Source organism: Micromys minutus, assembly GCF_963924665.1.
Source record: "Micromys minutus genome assembly, chromosome: 1".
Taxonomy (NCBI): Eukaryota; Metazoa; Chordata; class Mammalia; order Rodentia; family Muridae; genus Micromys; species Micromys minutus.
In genome coordinates this window covers 70,703,306-70,710,949 of record NC_137969.1, presented here as the reverse complement: position 1 = coordinate 70,710,949, position 7,644 = coordinate 70,703,306, and positions in this window count along the sequence as shown.

Below are 7,644 nucleotides of genomic sequence, written 5' to 3'. Positions count from 1 at the left end.
CTGGCCGCAAACTGCACTCACACCAGCACCCTCGCTACCTTCCGTGGGCTGCCCCACAGCCGTCACTGACTGGTCCGGACCCTCCCGCACACAGACTTTGCCTGCAAGCGCCTGCTATGGAGACCTTTTTCAAGTCAGAGTTCCTCTTCAAGTTGACAAACCCCAAGAAGGACAGAGGCCAATGTGGATCTCTGCGGTCCGCCTGCGCTCCGCTCCCACCCCCAACCCTCTTCCCCCTACCCATGCCCCTGTTCCGTTGGACCCCTGTTTGGTTAGGCTCTCCCGCTGTCTGTTTCCCACAGCCTTCTCTCAGAAGGCCGATGCCCCGGGGCCGGCCGAACGGTCGCTTGCCGGATGCCCTTGGACACTGGTGCCTCCCGGAGCCCAGGAATGGGAGGCCTTTCAGGGGGCAGGATTGGGGTGGAGTCGGGTCGCGATAAGCATGGTCTGTGCTGTCCCCAGCACCTGTCTACTGGCATCTCTCACCATGTTAGCTAGCCATCGAGGGGGATGGAGCTCAGTCCACCGCTCAGCGCCCGGGATCTAACACTGTGTCCCGCGCCGACCTGCAGGCTCGGGAGGGGGCCGGAGGAACTCACATCGCCACTGTGGCCCGGGCGACACAGGGAGCCTGAGAAAGAGTGGTTTGAAGACAGTCGGCCTTCGTCACTGCTCGACAGAAGCCGCCCTTGGGGGCTTGCTGGGAAATCCAGGCTCGCGACTGGGTGCGGGGACCACGCCACGTGCTTCTGGCTCTGCCTGGGACATCTGTCCCCCAATAACACGTGCCCACGGGAACCCTTTCCGACCCTGCAACCATCCCTTTCTCCATGCCACCACCAGCACCGTATTCCATTCACCGACATCTCCTATAGGTTTTCAAGATAACCAAATTTGTGTGTGTGTGTGTGTGTGTGTGTGTGTGTGAGAGAGAGAGAGAGAGAGAGAGAGAGAGAGAGAGTGTTTGTGTGTGTGACTGGGCACGGGTGCGTGTGTGTTGTTCAATATATAATATCACATATGTGTGTATATGTCTATATATATACAGGTATACATACAAGTTTAGTGTGTGAGTGTCTGTGTTTGTGTGTGTGTGTTTGAGAGTGTGTGGGCGCTTTCGCTTGTGTGTTGTTCAATACATAATATCACATATCTGTATATATGTCCATCTATATACAGGTATATATACAAGTTTAGTGAGTGTGTGTTTGTGTGTGTGTGTTAAATGAAAGAATTCGCTTCTGATGTTTGAATTGGACGCTCATTTGTGAATCTTCGGAGAAGCTGGCTTGGACCATGTAATGCATGAGATGCATGCTATGCGTGAGAAAGAGGTGATGCGGGTGATATATTTGAGGTCCGGGTGGCAGGTAGGGCGGGCTAGCGAGAGGGTTTGTTCCATACCTAAGGGCCCGGCGATCCGGAGATGGAGTCGTACTGAGGCTCCATCTGTGCATTGGCCGAGTGTTTGTGATCCGGGCCTTGTGTGAGAAAGCTCGGATGGTAACGGGGGAGGGTGTGCACTCTGGGTTCCAGGGCAATGAGCGAGGCAGAGCTGGAGAGGTGCAAAGTTGGTGTCTGGGCGCATGAGGCTGTGCCGAAGTGGTCACGTGGGAAAAGGGAGAGGCTCGTGCTGCCCACAGGGAGACAGTGAGGCAGATGACGGGCATGGGATATTGGGTACCGGCGTGTGTTTGTGGGCAGACAGAGGAGGAGCGAGCGGGAGTGGAGGGTCGAGTTGTGGTTTCCATGGGCAAAAGGGAGTGGGTGAGGGGTCTGAAGGAGGGGGGTAAGGGAAGATGCAGAGAGGAAGAAGAGAGGCTTCCCTGACCGGGAATCGAACCCGGGCCGCGGCGGTGAGAGCGCCGAATCCTAACCACTAGACCACCAGGGAGCGTCGGCCCGACGGGCCCGGCTACGCACTCCTGGACACAGACAGACGACGGACAGCAACTCCGCCACCGTGGCAGCCAGCAAAGCCTGCCTGCCCGCCTGCCCGCCTGCCCGCCTCCCAGAATGCGCCAGCCTGACGCATCGCGGTCCTTAGCAGCCTGGCGTTCGGCGCTCCGACCTCCGCGCCTGTCCTGCCCTGCCCTGCCCTGCCCTGCCCTGCCCTGCCCTGCCCTGCCCTGCCCTGCCCTGCCCTGCCCTGCCAGCTGTCCGGTGCCCTCTGCGGCTTCGCCAGCCAGCCAGGTGCACCTTCCTCCGGACTAGACACCTGCCCCTGCCGCCTGTTCTCCCGCCTGAAAAGGTCTGGCGCTTTCCGAACTTCCATAGCAAGGGCAGCTCGCCACAAGCTCGCCCAGGGCACGCCCCTGCGCTCGAATCTTGGCAAAAGTCTGGCACGCTGCGTTGGCCGGGAATCGAACCCGGGTCAACTGCTTGGAAGGCAGCTATGCTCACCACTATACCACCAACGCCGCACGCAAGCAAAGCTACCCGTACGACGCGGCCGACTGCCACCACACAGCGCCCAGGGCCTTCGACGCCGCCTACCACTTACTTCGCTGCGCACGCCGGACGGCCGCCCTAACCCCAACCACGCCCAACCCCACACACCCACACACCCCCCCCCACACACACACAGACACACACAAACACACCACGCACCATCCACACCCACCACCCCGCCGTTCCGCGCTCTTGCTCACCGTCCAACGCGCGCCTCTCGCACGGACGCTCAGGTCCTCTGGGGCGCTCGCGCCTCCTGACCACCCAGACCCGCCTGGCACGCGGCTCAGGCCCAGCCCTGCACGCCGCCGGTTCTGACACACCTGGACCCCAACCTGTGTTTCGGGGTGGGAGGGCGGGGTCGCGGGGGCGGGTCGGCGTGTGTGCGGGCGCCAGAGCGCTGGGCCGGTTGCCAGCAAAAGAGTTGGAGGGCTCGGCTGGAGACTATGTATGGTGCTGGGCTGGGTGACCTGGGTCTGCGTGTGCGTGTGGGGCGCGGGTGCAAGGGACAGAGCCCGCGGGTCGCCTATGTGGCCAAAAGGGACAGCTCGTCTCCCCGTCGGGGAATCGAACCCCGGTCTCCCGCGTGACAGGCGGGGATACTCACCACTATACTAACGAGGACAACGACGACCGACGCAGACGGACGCCGGACCGTCTAGCACGCCGGGCACCACGCACAGCCTGCGTCTCCTCCAACGCCCGCCCACCTCTTGCTCTGCACTGCACTGCAACCCAAACGCACACCGGGACCCGGACCCGCACCCGCAGCCCTGCGGACCGGCGTGTCGCTGCAACCCTGCCCGCGCCGGGATAGAGACCCGGCCTCTGAGCCACCGCCGACCAGTGGCTGCGGCCATCGCTCGCCGTGGCCTCACGAGAACCCGGGGCTGTGGGACGGGGGCCTCCGCTGCGGGGATCCGGACCGGGACCTGGAGGGACTCTGGCGCCGAGCAGCGAGCGTCTCGACGACCACGCGCCGGCACCGGGCGGGCGGAGCGAGGCTGAGTTCGGCGGGCGAGGCGTCCAGACGCCGCCAGTCCCGCGCCTGCCCCGGCGCGCCGCCCCGTCAAGTCCGCTGGCGCGCGCGTGGGCGCCGCTCGGTCGCCTGCGAGGCGAGCGGCCTGGCGCCCAGACCCGCCGTCAGGATGGCCGAGCGGTCTAAGGCGCTGCGTTCAGGTCGCAGTCTCCCCTGGAGGCGTGGGTTCGAATCCCACTCCTGACAAGCGTGCCTTTTTGCCCCTCCACAGCACCGCAGCCCACCTCCAGAGACCACCTCATCTCCTGCCTCCTTCCTCAACCTGGCCAGCGCCTCCACTGCCCTCGACCCGACCCATACACCTTCCCTCACAGACCCGTGTCTGCAGGAGCGCCCTCTCCTCGACACCAACCGACTTGTGCGGCTCAGGAGGCTTAAGGAGGGGAGGCGGGTAGTGATCCTTTGGCTTCGCCTGGGAGAAGGTGGAGTGAGGAGGAGGCTAGTCCGGAGCACGCGAGGAAGCCAGGCGCCAGCGCCTTCGGTCCACAGAAAACCTCGTCCGAGCCACGTCCACTGTCCACCACCCGACACTCACCACACACCGCCCATGACCCCTCAGCCGGACGTTTGAACACAGCTCTCGGGCCCACCGCCTCTTGCCGGTTCTTTTCCCTCCGCCTCCTGAGGGAGACACCCACGGTGCCCATCCTGCTGTGTTGTGGCCCTCCTTCCTTCCATCCACCCACACATCCAACAACGGAACCGTCCCGTCCATCCATCCGTGCGTGCAACCATCCACCCAGGCATCCATCATTCCATCGACGCATGCAATCATCCATCCACGCATCCACGCATGCACACATCCATGCACACCTCCATACATCGCTTGGGCCCAGGGTGTGTCGGGGCCAAGTGAGCTAGCGAGTCTTGGGACTGACAGCAAGCACAGGCTGTGAGAGCGTCGGTTGACAGTTGTGCTTGAGGCATGGGTGGTTCAGTGGTAGAATTCTCGCCTGCCACGCGGGAGGCCCGGGTTCGATTCCCGGCCCATGCAGAGGCCAGTCCCTTTTGGTCCTCGGGCCCACATAGCTCTCCTCCTCTACCACATGGAGGGACACCAACAGTCACACTCCTCCTCCCAGACCCTCTCACACACTCACACCCTGCCTCACTCTCACAGCCACTTACACTCACCTTCAAGCCACTTGACACTCTCCTCCTCCTCCTCGCTCCTCTCTACACACTAGTGCCAGTACCGGGAGGCCTACACCTTCTAAACCGGGTAGGGTATGCACCACCCTCAGTCTCTCTCTATCTCTCTGTCTCCCTTTCTCTCTCTCACAACCAAGGCCACATGCTCTCACTTTGGCCTCTTGGTCCACTCCTTTCTCTCTGACAAGTGCCTTCACTGCCGCCGCTTGGCACCCTTTCATGCTCTCACAGGCACGCTCAAACACACACACACACACACACACACACACACAGACACACATACACCAAAAAGAGAGGCACACACACAGAGAGAGAGAGAGAGTGACAGAGAGAGAGGATTACACAGAGAGACAGAGACACTCGGCACATGCACAGATACATATTGAGGAAGACGAACAGACAGACACAGGCAGACACAGATAGACACTTGGGCTCACATGCCCTTGGACAGGAGCACTAAGAGAAAGACAGGGGAAGAAAGACACAAAGAGGAACAGACAAACACAAGAAGAGCACACACAGACACACACACAGAGAGAGAGTGGGACTCGCACATGGTACCGAAGAGGCTAGCCCACAGTTGATTCCATGATCCTCCTTGCCAAGCTCTCCCTAGCTGACAGGGAGAACATCTCTGATGGTCACACTCATGGTTCTGACACTAGTTGCTGCGGCTGCTGTGGCTGCGGCTGCTGCTTCCCCGCTGGTGGGGACTGTGGACTGGGGAGGGTCGTGGTGGTTGTCTTATGACTGATGCCTGTTCTGATGCTGCTCCTCTTCCTGCCGCTCTTGCTTTTGCTTGGAGCGCTGGTCACGTGTGGGGCTCCTGGAAACGAAAGGGAGCTGAAGCACCCCAATCTCTGGGAGCAGGCTGCCTGACGCTTCTCAAGGGGCTCAGACCCATTTGTGAGTAAAGACCAGGACCAAGTCTGAGTTGTGGTGGCCCTTGTTGTGATCAAACTCAGTGACCCAAAGTAACGGGAGACGGGAGTGGTTTAAGTCTTCTTATAGCTCACGAGTGCCACCCTGGAGGAAGTGGGAAGGAGTGAAGGAGGGAGGGGGCTTGTGGGTACGGGTGCTGCAGCGTCAGGGGCCTTGGGAGCTTCCCGGTTGCAGGGTGGGTTAGGACCCAGAAGCTGTGCGAGAGAACTGATTACTGGCTTGCTCAGCCTGCCTGTCCTCTTATCCAACCCAGGACCAACTGCCCCGGGACTGGCACCGTTCACCCATCCGACCCCCTCCAGACTCCTGTGCCTACCCAGGTCATTTGGGTATCGAGACACCCAACCCCATAGATTCCGAAATAGGTAGATCCTTGAGGAGGGGATCTTCCCATTTCAGAGGACCACTTCCCAGATGTGTGCTGGTTCATGCCAGATTGAGCAGAACGGACCTGCACAGTTGACCGCTTGTCAACCTGGCACACAATCGGGTCCATCATCCAGCCAGAAACTTTTCTTTCTTGCTCATTCCCAGGAGCTCATTAGAATGTGAATATCACCACGTGAAACTGTAGCAAAGGTGTCCAACAGTCCCTAGCAATTCACACACTCGCCATCAGTCTCCTCCAGACACCCAGAGACTCTCTCTTATTAAGTTCAAGGCCAACTCGATCTCCAAGTCCTTAGTAGATTAAATATGTCAACTGTTGGCTCCTCTATACTCAGCTTGAAAAATGGTCCCCCCCACTCTCTCTCTGACTCTCTCTCTCTCTCTCTCTGTCTCTCTCTGTTTTTGTCTCTCTGTCTCCCTCTCTCCTTCCTCTATCTCTGTTTTTCTCTCTCTTTCTCCCTCTCTCTCTCTCTCTCTTTCTCTCTCTCTCTATACATATATATGTATGTATGTATGTATGTATGTATATATATATATATATTTATTTATCAATCTCTAGTCAAACAGAAGAGGAGTATTGAAGAATCAGGGCACAGTCATAACTTCAAAGCACATCAAAACCACAGTGTAACTCTCAAATCCCAGAGTCAAGTCTCTCCACTTTCCCCAAAGCGGCACCCACATAATCAGGTCTGTCCCAGCAAAACCCTACTCCTGGTATCAATTTGAGTCTGTGCTAGAGTTCTTATTCTTGTGGTCAAACACCGTGGCCAGAAGCACCTGGGACAGAGAAGTGTTTGTCTCACCTCAAGGCGAGCTGGTGTCAGTAACTCACAGAGGGAAGCCCCCACAGGAGCCCAGAGGCAGGCAGCCATGCAGAAGCTGTCAGTGGAGGGCTTTCCCTACAGGCTTCCTGCACCTGCTCTCCTCACAGCTCTGGACCATCTGGGTTCTGAACAGAGAAAGGGGGTCGCTCCAAGAGGGCGACGAATGTGCCTTGCAGGCGGCACACAAGTCCCACCTCAGGGAACCGAACCTCCCTCGAGGAGCTTGATCCTCCCCAAAACTTGTTGGATTTGTTCTTCCTTTGCCAAAGAGGCTAAAAGAGGATCCTCACACCAAAGCCCCTAGCCTCGTGTATATAGTCCATGAAGGAGCCCACCAGGTCCCTGCACCTTTCGTCCTGAGTGCTGTTTGCAGTACTCACTGAATCATGCGAGACACTCCGGGTGCACCAGGACCGGCTTGTGTCTCAGACCTGGCTCAAAGGCTGCAGAGCTCCTCTGGAAAAACCAGCACATGGACGACAGAAGACCATCTCGGTTTTCCACAAGGACTTCTTCAGAGTCAAAGGAATTCCTGGACAAAACTCTTCCTTTGCATGTCTACCCCAGACACAGAGAGAAATGAGGCTTTCGTCTCGACGTTTACTCTAGATACCACGAGTGTACCGGAATTCCACTGCGCGAGAGCCCCTGCGCAGGGATGTCACGGCCTGGCCGCAAACTGCACTCACACCAGCACCCTCGCTACCTTCCGTGGGCTGCCCCACAGCCGTCACTGACTGGTCCGGACCCTCCCGCACACAGACTTTGCCTGCAAGCGCCTGCTATGGAGACCTTTTTCAAGTCAGAGTTCCTCTTCAAGTTGACAAACCCCAAGAAGGACAG